Raw genomic sequence first — 18,849 nt, forward strand, 5'->3', positions numbered from 1 at the left:
ATTAAGATTGCCATTTTTGTTTTGCTTACACTATCATATGTTCTCAAATGAATTGCCAACACGAAAGATTGGATCCCTCTAGACAAATATCCATCACGAATGGATCCATTCATGTGTCAATACAAGCGATTTTGACTAATTAACTTTGCCTAGTAAGTATCTTCCAATTAATGAGAAATTACGCTGCTCACGAGATGGTGTCATCCAGCAGAGACCTATTCGAAATTTTGACAATTTTTCACAATCCCATTCAACCTCAAGCACTATCATTTCGGCATTTCTCACTTATTGGCAAATTTGCTTTTTAGTTCAGATAGAACTAAACAATGATATGTTCATTGTGTCTTTTGGAATTCCACTTCAAGGATTGACATTGTTAAGTAGTTTAACCTTTTATGTTTATTATTATTTTTGCATTTGATTAATATGAAATTTTTATCTTTATTATGTTCTCGGAATATGGTGACTCTTTTGAAAATACTAATTTAGATATTGAACTTTTTTTTTGAATTTACATGGATGCTCCTTTGAACTTGTAGGACTCACATATAATATTAAATTTTAGAATTCAATCTAAAAATAATCTAAACCATTTTGTTTGATTGTTATTTTTGAATTTGATCTATGCGAAATTTTTTCTTATTAAAGCATCGAAATATCATAAAAATTTTGCAAAATTGACCGGTAATTTCGACAGAGCGGAAAATAGAAAACCTATTAAATTGACTGTGACTATTTTTCATTTTAACTGAATTATAATACTCCAAGATAACAAATCAAACAAGTTGTTTTTTTGCTTTTTTGTTTTTTATAAAAAGAGGTAAAAAATTTTTAGTAAATTTGACAGATAAGACAAATTTGAATATTCATAAAAAGTGGTTGGAATTAGTGAATAGTATGTGGAACTGTAGATTTTGCGCATTTAGCATGTTCATTTAGAATCCCTAGTAAAACTAAGAAATTTTGTTGAAGACTTGTTTGATTAGGTAGATTGAATATTGTTGGATCATATTTACAAAACTGAATAAAATTTTATCAATTTTATGAACCTAAATAACATATCTACTTAATCATTCAAATGTATGATTTTGTTACATGATATGATAATATCGTTTAGAGAAAATTAATTTGATAAATAGAATTATTCTAACGACCTTTTGAGGATGACAAAGCGGACACCGTATGCAAAAGTCACACTTAGTTCTTCGAACGCCGACAATCCAAGTGTTCCAAACAAGCAAGTACTTGTTCTTCCACAAATGACCGAAATCCCTCATACATCGTGAAGAAAAGGGTGAGTTCAATCAAAAATGGTCGATACCTTTCCGAAAAGTACTTATGGGCCCAAAACGGACACCGTATGCAAGAGTCACACTCAGTTCTTCGAACGCCGACAATCCAAGCGTTCCAAATAAGCAAGTGCTTGTTCTTTGACAAATGGCTGAAATCTCTCATACGTCACGACGAAGCTAGGAGTTCAATCCGAAAGGGTTGCTACCTTTCCGAAAAGTACTTATGGGGCCAAAACGGACACCGTATGCAAAAGTCACGCTCAGTTCTTCGAACGCCGACAATCCAAGCGTTCCAAATAAGCAAGTGCTTGTTCTTCCACAAACGGCCGAAGTCCCTCATACGTCGCGAAGAAAAGGGTGACTTCAATCAAAAAGGGTCGATACCTTTCCGAAAAGTACTTATGGGCCCAAAACGGACACTGTATGCAAGAGTCACACTCAGTTCTTCGAACGCTGACAATCCTCAAATGAATTGCCACCACAAAAGATTGGATCCCTCGTAGACACATATCCATCACGAATGGATCCATTCATATTCTATACTAGTGGTTTTGACTAATTAACTTTGCATAGTAAGTTTCTTCCAATTAATGAGAAATTAGGCTAACAAGGTGTTAGAAAAATATTATTGCGAGTATTGTAAAGTTTAAGGTCTAGAAATTCATTAATAGCAACTTGAATACTCTTATATGTATTTTTACATAGACTTGTGAAGAATCTTTGTATACTGTAGGACAAAAAACATGATTATTAAAACTATTAAACTCAGTCTCATGAATAGAAGAACTTTAGTCATTATTGTTAACATAAATGTTAGGTCTAAGTTGTAATTGGTTAGTTCTGTGTTCAGAATGATTGTTATTGAAATGTAATTAAAGTAAAAGAATCTAGTTTTTTTTTTTTTTTGTGTGTTTTATGAACAGGCATCGAGACGAGTGAGGGTGATTCGTTGCGAGGCCTCAACTAGTGTTTGAATCACTTTTTAACCCTTCTTTTGATACTGCATTTGTTGGCACGAATATCACTACACAACACAATGTTTGATAGTGAGCACAGCGATGCTTCCTATAGGACCTTGCATAATTACCTTCACCCTACACGCACATCCACACCATCATGCATAATGTTTTCACCTAATATGGCACATATGAAACTTAAATGGGGAATGATTCAACTTTTTCCCACTTTTCATGGACTTGATAGCGAAAACCCATATGTGCATATTAGGGTATTTGAAGAAGTGGTTGCTGCCTTCCACAATCAACATGGTACAAAGGATACAGTTAGTCTAAAATTTATCCGATTTTCATTTAAAGAGAAAGCAAAGAGCTAGCTATATTTGCTAGACCACGTTCAATTGGTACTTGGGCTAAAATGACACAAGCATTCTTTAATAAATACTATCCCTATCATAAAACCACTACCCTTAAGAAGCAAATCTCTTCATTTGCCCAAAATGATAGTGAAATCTTATACCAAGCATGGGAAAGATAGAAAGAGTTGCAAGCCCTTTGCGCCCACCACAGTTATGAGAGTTGGCCTGTAGTGAGTTACTTTTATTAGGGATCAACATCTAGGAAGCGTCAGTCTATTGAGATGATGTGCAATGGTGATTTCTTGTAAAAAGATCCGGATGAGGCCGTAGATTATTTAGATGAGTTAGCTGAGAAGGCTCATATTTGGACTAGACCTAGTGCCATTGAAAGTACGAATAGGTCACGACCTACAGGAAACTCCACTAGCACATGTATTTATCATCTTAGGGAGGAGGATAGCCTTAGAGCCAAAGTGAAAGCCTTCACTAGAGAACTTGAAACCTTGCGTACTAAGGACTCGAAGTGTATACAAACTGTTTCCCATGTTGAATCTTTAGGACCGTGTTTTGTTTGTGGTGGAATTGATCATCCAACTCAAGAGTGCATTACCTACGCTGAGATGAGGGGAGTTTATGAGGAACACTGCAATACCTTAGGCACATGCCAAAAGCCTTATTCTCCCTTTTCTAAAACATACAATTTGGGGTGGCGAAATCACCCCAATCTCAGTTGAAAATCTGAAAGCCAACCAAATAAAGCTTACACTGCATCTCCATATTAGTCCAAGTCCTCTAGAAACTCTTTAGAAGATACTCTACATGCATTTATAGAGGCACAGAATAAGACTAACAAAAATTTTGAGACCATGATCACTCAAATTGTTGAAGAAATCAAGGAAATAAAATCTCATATGTCCAAACTAACTGATGCCTTAGTTGTAGGAGAGCGGTAAAAATTTCCAGCACAAGCTCAATCGAACCCTAGGGGGCAACACATGGTACAAACTTTAGGATCAGGAGAAAGCAATCTTAGAGAAGTAAATGCCATAATCACTCGGTTTGTAAGGTCATAGAACCAATTTTCAAACCTAAGGAAAATAAAAAGTGCCTAGTAATTCAAAAGATAATGTCCCAAGTGCAGAGATAGTTGAAAATCTAGTGCGAGTGCCTTTCCCTCAAGCCCTCACGTCTACCTTGAAATCTGTCAGGCAACATAGTGAAATCCTAGAACATCTTAAACAAGTAAAAATCAATCTGCCGCTCTGGCGCGTGATTTCCCAGGTCCCCACATATGCTAAAGTTCTTAAGGACTTGTGTAACGCCCCCAGATTAAATAAACATAATGTCACGTAAATATAGAACATTAAACGGAATTAAATCGAAAAACATAATATCCTAATAGAATTATTTTAAAATGTTTTCTTGAAAAATTCTTTACTTGGCAACCGGCGCACCGCTCAGCCACCATCCATGTCGATCGATCTGACCTGAAATGTTAAAAATTGAAGGAACGAGTAATTTATGCTTAGTAGGAAATGAATAATGGTGCGATCCCGAATAAATTATCAAATTATGCATCAAAATAATCATTTTGCCATATCATATCTTTAGATTCCGGTAAGAGCTCATATCATATCATATCATTTGTACCGGATGGCCATGTCATATTATATCGTAATCATATCATAACTTTCATGAGTATAATTTTTATCAACACGAAGAAATAAATTAAATGGGACTATCCACTTGCACCTCGTAATCTTACCTCGATAGATAAAATAGTTTTTGAAAAGCCGAATCCAAAATCATGTTCAAGATCTTTACTTTTGCATAGTGCCGTGTTGAACATATTTTATTATTTGGTGAAAAGTGAGAACATCTATTGTATTCCTATGATATTTATAAAAACAAAAGGGAATATTGGAGGCCTAGATATATGCAACATGTCATGTTCTTCCCTTAACAGTCTCAATTCCATTACTCCATGACGTGTTTTTCCCCTAAAATACTTCATTCTCGTACAATTTACAGTTATTTTTTCCTATCATATCATCACGTGGAATCTAACTTTTTCTTGGGCCATACAAGATTAAATAAGAGCTATCAAACGAGCCCAATATTGATATATAAAATCACTTTCTATCGGTACTTAATTATTTGGCCCAAATAAAATATGAAACTAGAAGCTATTTCATTTTAGTCCTCAAATTTTCAAAATATAAAACCATAACATAGAAGACAAATATATTTTTATTCTAAAATTTTTGGGGCGTTACAACTTGTGTACTGTAAAAAAGGAAGCACCATGTCAAGAAGATTGCTTTCTTGACTGAGCAAGTGAGTGACATGATAGAGCAGAGGATCCTACCAAAGTATAAGGACCCTGGTTGTCCTACTGTTTCTTGTGTCATAGGGAACCATGAGATTTCACAAGCTCTTCTTGACTTAGGGACTAGTGTCAACATCATGTCTTATACTATATATTCAGTGTTAGGCTAGGTGAGATCAAACCTACTACAATGGTCCTACAATTGGCGGATCGGTCCACTATTAGACCTAGGGGTAGTTGAGGATATGCTAGTACAGATTGATAAAATTTGCTACCCTGTGGATTTTTTGGTATCGGATGTAAAAGTAGATATGAATGTTAACTCCAAGATTCCAATTATTCTTAGTAGACCTTTTCTTACTACAACCAACGCTCTTATCAATTACAGGAATAGTTTGATGAAGCTATCTTTTGGGAACATGACCTTAGACGTCAACATCTTTCACGTCATGAAATAGCCTGAGTAAAATAATAAATGTCATCAAATATACATGATTGATGCACTCCTTGAGAAGGAAGCACATGTGCTTATTAACCCCAACCTTTTAAATTCTGAAATTCTCGCATGCTATGATAATGGGGAATATGCTGATATTTGTGTTGCTTTTGATTGTTTTTAGGATTATGGAAATCATTGGTGCTTATCTCCAATGAGTTTGGTGCAATGCAAAGAATATTGCGAATGCCCTCTCTGGATGTGGGCTGAAGAAGATAATACTGGGTCGAGCCAATGACAATAAACAAAGGTGCTGCTTAGGAGGCAACCCAAGGGGAGTTCGTTCCCTTCTCTTTCTTTTTTATTTTTATTTTTAAATTCTTTTTAGGTTTATTCCATGCATTATTCATTGCATTCTCTGATTTATTTTCATTTTCTACATCACCCTTTCCATTGACATCTTTCCTTATCTTTATTTGGCAAACATGTTTTTGCATTGAGGGCAATGCAATGTTTAGTTGAGGGAGAGAGTGTATTTGTAATTTTCTTATGAATTGTATGATTTTCATAGAATGTTTGTTTTGTTTCACTAAATTGGTCTAAAATTTTTCCTTAAGTCTCTATTTGCTACATGTTCATGTTCTTGAATAACAAAATATGCCACTAGGAGTTTATATTGTTCATGTGAGTCTAGATGTTGAGACATATTCATAATCATTTTGTGTACACAAGCCTTATGGTAAGATAGTGGTTTAACGCATGCAGCTAGAGGAGTCTCTTGCTGAAGTTTTCTTGTAAGAGAAATGGTGAGGATTGAGAGCCATATATACTAAAAATGGTAATAAGCATTCATTGATTTTGTGAATTGAAAACTTCTTCTAAGAATAACATTACACGGTCTGTGGTAAGAAATATTACCAAAAGGTCCAAAACAGCAATATTACTTTTAAAGTTTCGCAAAATTTCACGTCAATAGTGGTTACATGCATATACGGTATGCTGTAAGTATGGTATGATGCAAATATGGTATGCTGTAAATACGATATGTTGCATATACAGTATGTGTTAATCCAACATTTAAAGTGCATATATGGTATGAATGAATTCGATTTTTTTAAAATTGTTTTCTTTAATATTAAATTATAATAAAAAATATTTGAATTAAATTTTAAAAAATTTAATCTTTATACATTACACTAAAAACATGGTAAGTTAATATACACCTAAAGTACAGTTAATCTTGTGATGTTTCGATCCATGCGGGTTGTGACGTTACAACATGGATCTAAGTTCAGTGATCAAAACTTGACATTTTAAACTATAGTGACCAATCAAAGATATGGACCTAAGTTTAGTAACCATTGGAACAATTAACTCTATCAATTCTCATTTTGCAGTTGAAGGGTATTTATGTCTTTTACCTTTAGTTTATTTAGTAGTTCTGAAACGTTTATAAGAGTGTTTAGTCTTTTATTATAACTTTAATTTTGTGAGTCAGACTATTGGGTAAGTTAACGAGTTGGGGAGATTAGGCCCACTCTCCTTTAAAATTAGGAAATTTGAATAATACCCAATTAACTAATTAAAATATTTAAATTAGATTCATGATTCCAGAAAGCTCCCAAAGAGAAACTCTCCTCACCCATGAATCCTTCAATTCTGCTACACTTCCACCATTTGCACGATTTTTATCCACACTTCCACCATCACCATCTCTCTCTGCTATGAATTATAAAACCCTCAAATCGTCCTCTACTAAACCATGAGAAACCAATAAGATGAACTTGGAGACAGTGCACCAATAGGTTGATGAATTCACAGACAATTTACTTGGTTTCTTCAATCTTTTTTGCCTTTTTTCTTTTATTTTCTTCAAGTTTACTGGGTTTCTTCTATCTGATATTTATTTGGGGTTGGGAATCAAGAGTTATTACACCTTTACTTATGACTAGCGACAAGAAACCTCTATTACCTGTATGTCTTTTCAATTTGAAATTTTAGTTTCTTGTTCTATTTTACATCAACTTCTATTGAATATTTTAAGATTTGTATACGTTTCTTCTCTTAATGATAGTGTTGGTGCTATTTCTCCTTGTAACTCTATGCAAATTTATGCTCTTAAACTGACTGATACCAGTTTGCAAAGAACTATGATCCTGTATACGTGAAGAATCTGTTACGCCCTGCACCAAACCACTTCGAAAATCTTCTCACCCTCCCCACTAGACTGCCATGTGTCCCAGTGAAGTGGTTTTGAAATGCTTTGACTTCGGTCGAACTCCAACTCTACGCACTGCATGACACATACTTCACAAACTAAATCTATTGAAGCAATCGAAGTGTCCCCCTGTAATCGAAGCTCTTGACTATCCGAGGTGCTCCCTCAACAAATACCTTCGCTGCTAGTTTCAGAAGCATATCTATGTCAGGATCCCTATGGATGTGACATCTCCATGGGTCTAGGTGATGTGACATCAACTTTATGTCAACTCAACTCAGAAGAATTAATAACCCGTGGTTGATTGACGCCTACAAGTAGAAGTCTCACGCCGTTAGATGCATACACATGTCCCACATCTCTTGCAAAATTCTGGCATCGTTCCGATCATCGCCCACTGACTTGACCGTCGGAGTGTATAAAGTCGCCACCACCCCCATTGGTTCCGACCCTGTGCTCCTGACCGTGCGTTGTTGTGTGCAGAGAGGAACAAGTGGAGTGGCTCTCAATTGGCCACGTGGAGGTCCATTTCGCGAGGTCAACAGATTGGCGCCATCTGTGGGAAAATTCCAACCAAATAATTTCCTATTTACCACCGGAAAAAGCCCTTGGAAAATTATCGACTTACCTTGAAAAAGGGACGTTCTGAAAAAGGACCAAGTCAATTATCTTATGTTCATAACACCCTTGAAAGGAGTGGGAAAATGAGCTATAGTAATGAGAATGCCAATCTTGAAGCGCATATGGACGCCTCTGAAGAAGAGGTGCTCTACACCAATGTCACGCATTGGAGACCCCATCACCAGTGTCATCGAGGGAGCAGGACAGCGGCACTCACTGAAGGGATGGCTCAACGAAGAACTAGAAGAGGAGACTGAGGCTACACGTAGCAAACGGGAAAGGACAGAAAAATCGTATGGTCCTGATTTTCTGACCCATATGTTAGAAAGTGAACCTTAAAGTTATCAAGAGACTGTGAATTTCTCGGAAGGACCTCAATGGAAGGAGGCCATTAATAGTGAGATAGATTCCATACTGCAGAATCATACATAGGAACTAGTGGATCTTTCTCCAGGAAGCAAACCACTAGGCTATAATAGATTTTCAAAAGGAAAATGAGAGCAGATGGAACTATCGAAAAGTATAAGGCCAGATTAGTAATAAAAGGTTACAAACAAAGGGAAGGCCTTGATTACTTTGATACGTATTCTCCAGTGACGAGAATAATATCTATTATATTGATACTTGCGATTGTCGCTTTGCGAAATCTTGAAGTACATCAAATTGATGTTAAAACTACCTTTCTAAATGAAGATTTAGAAGAAAAAATTTATATGGAACAACCCGAGGGGTTTTCGTCACCAAGGAAGGAAAAAAGTTTGTAAATTGGTAAAATCACTATATTGCTTGAAACAAGCACCCAAACTATGGCATGAAAAATTTGATAATGTCATGATAGAGAGTGGATTTAAAATCAATGAGTGTGACAAATGTGTTTACGTCAAAGACACTAAAAATGGTTATGTCATTTTATGTCTTTACGTTGATGACATGCTTATTGTTGGTAGTAACAATAAGATGATTGATCCCCTAAAAATATGTTAAATTCGAAGTTTGACATGAAAGATATGGGTTTAGCTGATGTTATACTTAGAGTAAAAATCTCAAGAACATCAGATGGGCTTGTTCTAAGTCAGTCACATTATGTGGACAAAATTTTGAAAAAGTTCAATAAGGATGATACTGGCTTGGTTAGAACACCAATAGATACAAGTCAACATCTATCTAAAAACAAAGGTGAAAGCGTCTCTCAAGTAGAATACTCGAGAGTTATTAGAAGTTTAATATATTTGATGAGTTGTACAAGACCACAGATAGCCTACACAGTCAGTAAACTAAGTAGATACACGAGTAATCCAGGAGCTGATCACTGAAAATGAATTGTAAGAGTACTAAGGTACTTAAGATATACTCGTGACTATGGACTACATTATACCAGATATCCAGCGGTCATTGAAGGATACAGTGATGCTAATTGGATATCTGATATAAAAGACTCAAAGTCAACCAGTGGATTTATGTTCACATTGGGAAGTGCTGCCATATCGTGAAAATCCTCTAAACAAACAGTTATAGCCAAATCTACGATGGAATCTGAGTTTATAGCTCTAGATAAATGTGGTGAAGAGGCTGAAAGGTTGCGCAACTTTTTAGAGGATATTTCAAGATGGTCAAAACTTGTGCCAGCAATTTACATATATTGTGAATGTTAATCAGCAATAGGAAGGGCACAGATTAACATGTACAATGGTAGGTCTAGACATATACGTCGTAGACACAATACCATAAGACAACTACTCTCAACTGGAGTTATCACTATTGACTACGTAAGGTCAAAAGATAACATTGCGGATCCGCTAACCAAAGAGCTAAATAGAGAGTTAGTTGGGAAATCATTGAAATGAATGGGACTTAACCCCTTGAATGGATAAGTCATTACAAAGAAAACCCAACCTAGTTGACTGGAGATCCCAAGATCTAGGTTCAAAGGGACAACATAATTGTAAAAACTTAATAAAATCACTGTAGGGGTGTTTCCTCCTATCCATTCCTATGATATAACAGTGATACCCGTAAGGATAAAGGATAAGTAATAGGCTTTTAATGATTCTTATGCGTTGAAGATTGAGCCAAGTAATGTGGGTTTCTTATAATAAGAAATCACCTATGTGAGAGAGAAATGGGGCCGCTTCTAAGAGAATTGTGTGGAGCTCAATTCTTAAGAACTCTCACAGAATCAGATATATGTTCATGGACAAAATGAACATAATAATGAGAACTAAATTGTTTTAGGAAGAATCATGTGTGGAGTACATCATCATTTACATAAATTGCAGAATAGTTCAAGGACAAGATGTCTACTGGTTAGCTAGTAAAGTAAATATGCTTTCATAAGGGAAGGCTCTAAGGATGATACCTACCTATCTTATATAAGTTTCAACCATTGTACTTTATCACTCGTGTCTCACGGTCTCATGTCTCTCCCAATTTTCATTCATGTGGGGGATTGTTGAAAAAAAAAAGAGTAAATGGTTCACTTTTGGTAAAATTTTCAGTGGGACCCGTTGGCCCAATTTGAAAGATCAAAGTTGATCCGTGTTCTTCTCCGTGAGAGCATCAAAATCATATATTTATTTGCCAAAAATGAAGTTTGGGTGAATGAGAAATTGGAGCTCAAAGATGACCATTGGAAGATGGTTATGTGAGAAAAAATTAAAGTTAGTCCCACATAGGAAAAATATGAAAGCAAGAACCACTTTAAATATGGCTATACATTGGAAATGTGTAATCATGTATAGCATAGAGGCTCTCTCCATGTGCACAAGTAGGGGCGTGCAAATCACGAACCGAAATTGCCTTCGGACCTTGAACGTGTGTGCGGGCATGACCTGCGTACACGAATGTCGGACCAAACGGAGCAAAAATTGGCCCGTTTGGAGTGTCCACGTTTTGCACTTCTTGCTTTTTTCAACTGACCTTCGAGTTTTCAAAAACTACCAAAACTCCAGCAGTTGCTAAAGTGGCTCCAGTATTTATTGCCATGGAGTTATTAGACAAATTTATGTTCTATTAAATCTCAAATTTTCAGCAATTCTAACACACGATAAAATCTTTCTGTCTCGCACCAGAAAATACTCGAGTTCTGTATAATTTTACGGTCTGCATACTGCGTAATTTCGTTCTGTTTGCATATGCATAATCTCCAGTCGTGGTGGAGATATTGTTCGAATACAAACTCAGTTAACCAGAGTAGTTTTTGTGATGCTCAGATTCTACGGATTGTACCATTGTATCCTGGAAAGCAGACGCTCGGATTAGATCTCAAACACTTACGGTGAGGGAGCGAATCTGTTTTAAGGAAACTGTGCTCGCACAGGCCTTGGGCTGAAATTTTATTTATCTTTTTTAATTTATATATCTGCAATTTATTCTTGCAAGTTATTTATTTATTTAGCAATTTATACGTTTGCAATTTGCTAGACTCATATATTTTGCAGTTTACTTGTTTTTATATTTATGTTAGAAATAAAAATAAAAAATATATATATATATGTATATCTGAATCTCTTGCTAACAGTTGGTAAATGTAATTCGGTATATGTATGTTAGATATACGATTTTTCTATTGAAAAAAAAATCTTTGTTATTTTAATAAAAATAGTTTATGCTAATTTCACGCATATACGGTGGATTTTTCTATTGAAAAAAATATGTGTTATTTTAATAAAAATAGTTTGCACTAATTTTACGCATATACGGTGAGCTTCGTTGCCAAATACAGTGAACTGCCATATACGGTGAGCTGCCAAATACGGTAAGTTACAAATACGATAAGGTGCAAATACGGTAAGTTGCCTGCAAATATGATAAACTGCATATATGGTAAGCTTCCTATAAATACGTAAGCTGCATATACGGTATGCTTAAAATCGATATTTAAACTACATATACGGTATGCGATAATCTGATTTCATTAACACCACTATATTCCAACAATATTTAGTATTTTCATATTACAAATTGCGGCATTCAAACATAGGGAATTGGACTGTACGATCAATCATCTAGAAACTATTAAAAAGTGACTTGTTGCTTTTAATAGGTTAATTCCACACGTAAGGTCAAACTAATATATAATCTAGAACGCATAATTTGATAATCATGAGTGTTCCGAGAATTTCAAAAATTAGGTAACTAATAATTGAATTGATATGTGACCTTTTTTATTCAAGAAAAGAATAAAGAATGCAGCACGTTATAACAATCATTGTAAGGTCTAATAGGAGATAGAGATATATTATTATGCCTTGTATGATTAAATCGAATGTTTTTGTGTTTATAATGCATCTTTTCATGAAGATATCTTTGAATGTCTAGAGTAATGATAGATTTAATTCTATTCAAGAGTCATTATGGTACAAAATAAGAAAATAGATTATCGTGATTAAAAAGGTGTTTTCATGTTCTTGAGCTGTGTATAAATAAATTAATAAAGAGAGATTTGAAGTCTTAGTACTCTCATTCAAGCGGCTTTATAAACACTTTTTAGTTGCTTGTTAGATAAGTTTAGATAATTAGTCACAAAAATTAATTAATTACTGCTTAGCTATCACAATAGGGTTCCCCTTGTCTGTTTTAGAATTGTTGGCTCATTTTAATTGCATTTTGGACCGTTGCAATCCAAACAATCATCTTTGTTGACTTTTTATTTCACAATGGGATCCATGTGCCTATTAATTAACGGTCAAAATATACATTTTGGTACTGAAATAATCAGAAACAAACAACCACTTAGTATGAATTAAAATTATATTAAGTACTGGGTATTATAAGTAACGCTATCTTTTTCACGCTTTATTACTTAGCTACAAAACCATGAACTTGCAAATTTTAACGATCAGAACAAGCTTTTTATAGTGACCACAGAAAAGGAATCAGTTTTTTTAAGGCGACCATAAAGAAGGAAACAACCATTTTACATTGAAGAAATAAAATGGAAGCAAGCTTTCATAGTTTTGCGACCACTATGACACGAACTTTGCATCTGTGAGGACGTTATCGGGCAACAAAATGTTCAGAGGTTACATATGGTAGACGTGGATGTTTCTTTATTGATAATTAACATGACAGCATGGGTCTTGACTAATGAATTTCATTTGTCATTCCTAATTGTTGACGTGCATGTATATAATCTCTATCATCCTACCTCGTTTCTCCTAGTTAATATTCAGAGTGATACTATGTGGTGAAATTTCACTAGTGCAAGGGATCGTTGGCAATTAATATTTATTTGACTAGTTGAAAGTATCGGTCCTACAAGAAATAGACTTTAAGTTAGATTGTATTGACTGGAAACTAAACTTAAATGTAACCGAGTCACAAAATTGAGTTGATGTTTTGATTGTCTATTACTAACATTTGTTCTAACTTCTATTTAAATACACATAAAGAATGATTTTATGAAAGCTTTTATGAGAAGATTGTGTTAGCATTCTGACTCCACCTATTGTTTCCTATTACAATTCTTGGCCTATAATCTTTAGTCTTATTAGTGTATAAATTGGCAACTGTTATAACACACTCATTCATAGTCAAAGTCAAGAAAATTATTTAGTCAAAGTCCAAAATTTAATTGGTCAAAGTCAATGTCAAATAGGGATTTAAATGAAATAAATTATTTTATTGTGGTTTAATTTATTATGAAAAATAGTTAAAGGTTTAAAATGGATAAAACTTAATTTTAGGGACCTACTTATATATTATTGGAAGTAAATGACTAGATCTTATATTAAATTGAAGAATAAGGACTTCCTTTGCAAAAATGAGTTAGTGGAGTCCAAATGTCCAAATTTTAATCCCATTGCCTTGATTTTTCATTTGCATACATACGTATAGAAAAATTTGAGATGGTAGAGAAGAAGATCTGAGACAAAGGAAGAAAAAGAGAAAGAAAAGGAAAAGAAAAAAAAAGGGGAAGAAAGAAAGGGAAAAAGGGAAGAAGAAGAAAAAGTAAGTGTTGATTTCTTCAAGCTTGGATTCTCCATTTCTCCATTGATTTAGAGAGGTAGGTGTAAGTAGGTTGAATTATCATTTTGAGTTTATAGAAATTTTCTCAAATTTAAGGTTTAGCAAAAATTAATGATTGTTGATATATGTTTGAGGCATAAAAAAAACAACAATAATATTAGTGTTGAAAGGAAGGAAATGTGAAATGGTTTTGTAAATTAGAGTTTTAATCTTTGAATTATTGTGTTTATATGATACATAATATTTGATTTATGAGGTATTACAGTGTTAAAAGGAATTAGGATTAGTTTTTGCTATTTATAATTAAATTTCGTGAGAAATTCATGTAGGTGCTACTTCGAAATTCTGCCCAGGATAGTGCTATTTCTGTCAATGGTTTCGGTGAGTCTTTTAATGTACAGAATCTGGTGTTACAATTCAGAATTCTGGGATGTTAGTGCTGTTTTTGTCAAAACCCCTTATTTTCAGATTTTGATTGTTTGAATGAGGTTATATAATAGATAGTGAATTTTAGGTAATGGATTAAGTTGTGTATAGGGGTTGTGTATATACAAGGTAATGATTTTAAGAAAGTATAGCAATTAATTGATTTGATTATGTGTAGTGATTGACTAGTAAATAATCAAGGAGAAGAAGAGTTGGGGAAACGGGGATGTAAATATAATAGAAATTGAGAAGTTAAGATGTGGATTTGTATTAATTTAATTGTCATATTTAAATTTGAGAAATTATACCTCTGTTTCAGGTAAGGATGTGAAAGCTTGGAAAGGTTCGTCAATTTAATCAGATTTCTATTCATAGATCAATAAGTGGAAAAATATAAATATTATTAAAGTATTTATAAATTAAGTATATTGTTAAAGTATATGTAATTATGTGCTTGAATTATATGGTTATTATGGATATCTTTTATTATAATACATGTGAGATTTTAAAAATTGTATACGGTACATTGTAAATTGGAATATGATAAATGATTTTGAGATCGACCAGAAAAGTACCCATGATTATATATTTCTTCTAGTTCACTAAGGAGCCTTGGCTGTGTTCTATACTAAACTGAGGGGTCTTGGACCGGGGATGAAGGGGTCTCGAACGTGTACATATAGTTCACTGAGGGGCCTTGACCGTATTCTAAAATTGATTATGAGAGGTCTTTGAGACTAGCTTTCGTTCACGGAGGGAGCCAAAGCTCCGTGGCAAAAGTTCTTAGCCCAAGAGGCAGATTACATATTTCAGTCAGATGGTACATTTTTGGTGGATTTTTCAGTATGTTTGATGTGATGAGATGATAGCATGGTTATCAGCTGATGTTTATATCATGATTTTAAAATGATATTTTACGACCTTATGTGAATGTTTCACTTTTTATTATGATTACATGATGTTATCTTGTGAATTATTAAATGATATGAACTCAATTTTCGATAGAAATGTAAAATTGAAAAAGTATAATTATTTTCGAACTTCTTCACTCATTGAGCTATCAACTCATATATTTTCCCACGATTTTTTCTATAGGTAGCAATTGATTCTTTTTAGTTGGAAGAGCCTAATGATTTCGGAATGAGAGACACATGACATGTTGAATATTATAACTCATATAAATGAAACACGAAGTAAATATTTTGGACTCATCGCATTATATTTTACGTAGGCATTTGATTTTATTGCATTTTTTGAAATAACTCATAGTCAGCGTTGATGATAGATTTGATATCTAGTCAGCATCTATCAACGGCACACGTCACGTTTCGGGTCCACTAGGGTGATTCGGGACGGGTCGTGTCAGCAACCCTAATCAATTTTAATAAAACATATCTTTAGAGATTAGTTCAACCTATTTTTAAACACAATTTGAAATATCCCTATTCAAATTTAAATACCCAAAAAAGGATTAATTTGCGTGATTACATATTTTGATTGCATAAGTCATAAACTATTATTCTTAATGTTTATTGAACTTTATGCTGATTATATCACAATGTTATAATCCTATTTCGAACCTCCCCTAAATAAATTAATCAATTTATTAACTAAATAATGAACAAGCATTTAAATAAGCAACAAGCATATGATATCAAGAACTTGTTTGGGTCACATTTTTTAAAAATTAATCATATTCCAAACTCATTTTTGAACCACAGAGTTCCCAATAAAAAACTTTTACATTGAAAAAATAAAATAAAAATAAAATGAAGTCTCCATACTTTTTAATCAGACATTCTTCAAAAAATCAATATTACAAAATCTATTTTCCCAAAAAATGGGCACAAACAAATACTAAATGTTTTATTGATTAGAATGCAATGCATGAAATAGTGATTTTAACTCCTTTAATACTGGCATTACGACTTTTACAAGAATACGAATCACTGGACAATTTTTCTTGTTAGAATATATTTGGAATTTGGATCACTAAAGATCAATAAACTTAGCTCATAAATAATCTTGCGGTACGTGAATATATCCTTTTGAATTTTCTTTTCAATTGTTTTCTCATATAATATTTAACATAAACTATCTGTTTGTGGACAAAATGGCAATTAGAATCACTTGTATCTATTGACCAGACAAAAAGTGTACCATGTATCTTTATTTTTAATTTTAAACAATATATGATGCAACAAATATATTGATGTCACTGCATCGAGTCATTAATTCATTGCCTTTGCAACTATTTCTACCATACATTCTCAATAGATAATTTCTTAATGGAGATAAAAAGGCTAGACACTAGGACCCACGAATTGTGGAATTTTTCATCATTTGTGCTATTCTTTAAGGACGGTGCACCAAGACAATATCATCAAAGAGTGTGGAGTTGATGAACTCTTCAAGGATTGGGAGCTGATGGTTGTCATCGTAACTGTACATTAGAGGAACCATTCTTGCAAGATTAAGAGAAGCTTTTGTGAAAGATGAGCTTGATGAGTTTTTATTTAAACGAAAACACTCCTTGCTAAGATGCTTCCATTCACTTGATATCATATCAATAACATGCTCTCGCACAGTCTCAATGGTTGATCTTGGATTCTCTTTTATGTGGCACTCTATGTACGAACCATCATTTCCGTCTTACTGCTCATCCTGTCGTTAGTTCGATACAAAACAAATTAACAATCAACGTGTAATTAATTAACAAGGAAGTATCAATCATAAAGTTTAAAATTCTAGATGATGGTCTTGCCTAAAAGGTTAAATTGTTATAGAGGGGAAAATTACTATGGAGTTATAATATAAAATTTTATTATGTAATTAATTACCTTGGCACTTCCAAAGTCATCCCAGAGACGGAGAATAGCGGCCACAGAGGATATGAGTTCTGATATATCATCCACTTGAACGGCCCCTTCTGTTTTTCTATTGACTCCCAAAAGAAAAAAGAGGTGGACGAGCACCACATGTACTCCTGAACTCACCTTCCCATTTTCTAGGTACTCATGTGAGGTTGGCAAGTGCCCTGAAGCAAACCATTTAGCTTCTACTAGGAAGGCGTCACACAGACTTCCCCACTACAACAAATAAAGGATATGCCATCAATGTCATCCATGTATATGTCATGCAGAGATATATTAGGCCATAGTTTTGTTTAGCCAAAAATATTAGATTTTTATCTAAGTCAAAGTTAAAACCACACATTTTATTAATCTATAGTTTTTATTGACATTTTAACCATACATTTTATCAAATTTTATCAAAATATACTAAAAATTTGATTTTTTACCAAAACCAAACAAGGGCCACATATTGGCATGGATGAAAAAAGAGTATCTATCTTACTGCTAATTTTAGTGAATCGATCGGATCATATTTGTGCTTTTTGTAGATCTTGTACCCTATATCATTTGTGGTGTCAAGAAGGGCTTTTGTAGCACAACTTCATCGGTTTTGGTAACATCTGAACGACCGAATAGTCCCACCTGTCCACAATTTAAATATTTAAATCATCAAAAGATATTCAAGTTAAAATTCATGCAACGTCCACATCTCAACATGTTGCATGTCCACTGTTGCTCTCCCTTCTAAAATCAGAAAAGAAAATGTTTTATACATGTGCACAACTCGGGTAAAGACAGTAAGTTCTTCTGGTGTCCCATAAAGATCGAAAATGTCATCTATTATGTAAATAAACGTGATGGATTTGGTGAGCTCAAGCCTTTGCTCCGACATGCTTGGATCGCTCAGGGAAGCCATAAACCATGTATACCATTTTAATGGTTGGTTCCTAGCCTGCTTTAATTCCTGAGTCAAACCAAGGTCTTTCCACCACCTGAAATTACAAAAGATTCCATTTTTAGTTTTCCTCAAAATAGTCAAGAAATTTTCATACGTGTTATGTCTTCTTACTTGGAAATTTTGGCCAGTTTTTGTTGGTTGGCGGTCTGTGCCACGGAAATATTCATTTTTGCGAGCTCTTTAAATGTTTTTCTCCATCCATTTATGCCTTGGCAATCTCTAATGTACTTCTTTGCAGTAAATCTTGCAATGCTTCTGTGATAAGAATGCTTCAATCTGTTACTAACAATTTGGCCACTAAATTTTGCTGCTTCATCAAGAATATCTTCTCCTTCTGTCACTAGCTGCACAGCTTCATACAATTCCATCAATCCTCTAATATCTTGCTTTAATTTCCCTTCAAACACCCCATCTTTTCCCTTGAATTTGTTG

The 18,849-nt window shown here is 34.0% G+C and overlaps 1 pseudogene; it reads right to left on the reverse strand.

Moving 5' to 3' along the window:
• Positions 1 to 16,959: 16,959 nt before the first annotated feature.
• Positions 16,960 to 18,849, reverse strand: part of LOC111395220 — a 6,346-nt pseudogene continuing 4,456 nt past the window's right edge.

This window comes from Olea europaea, chromosome 6 (genome assembly GCF_002742605.1).
Source record: "Olea europaea var. sylvestris chromosome 6, O_europaea_v1, whole genome shotgun sequence".
In the NCBI taxonomy this organism is placed as follows: Eukaryota; Viridiplantae; Streptophyta; class Magnoliopsida; order Lamiales; family Oleaceae; genus Olea; species Olea europaea.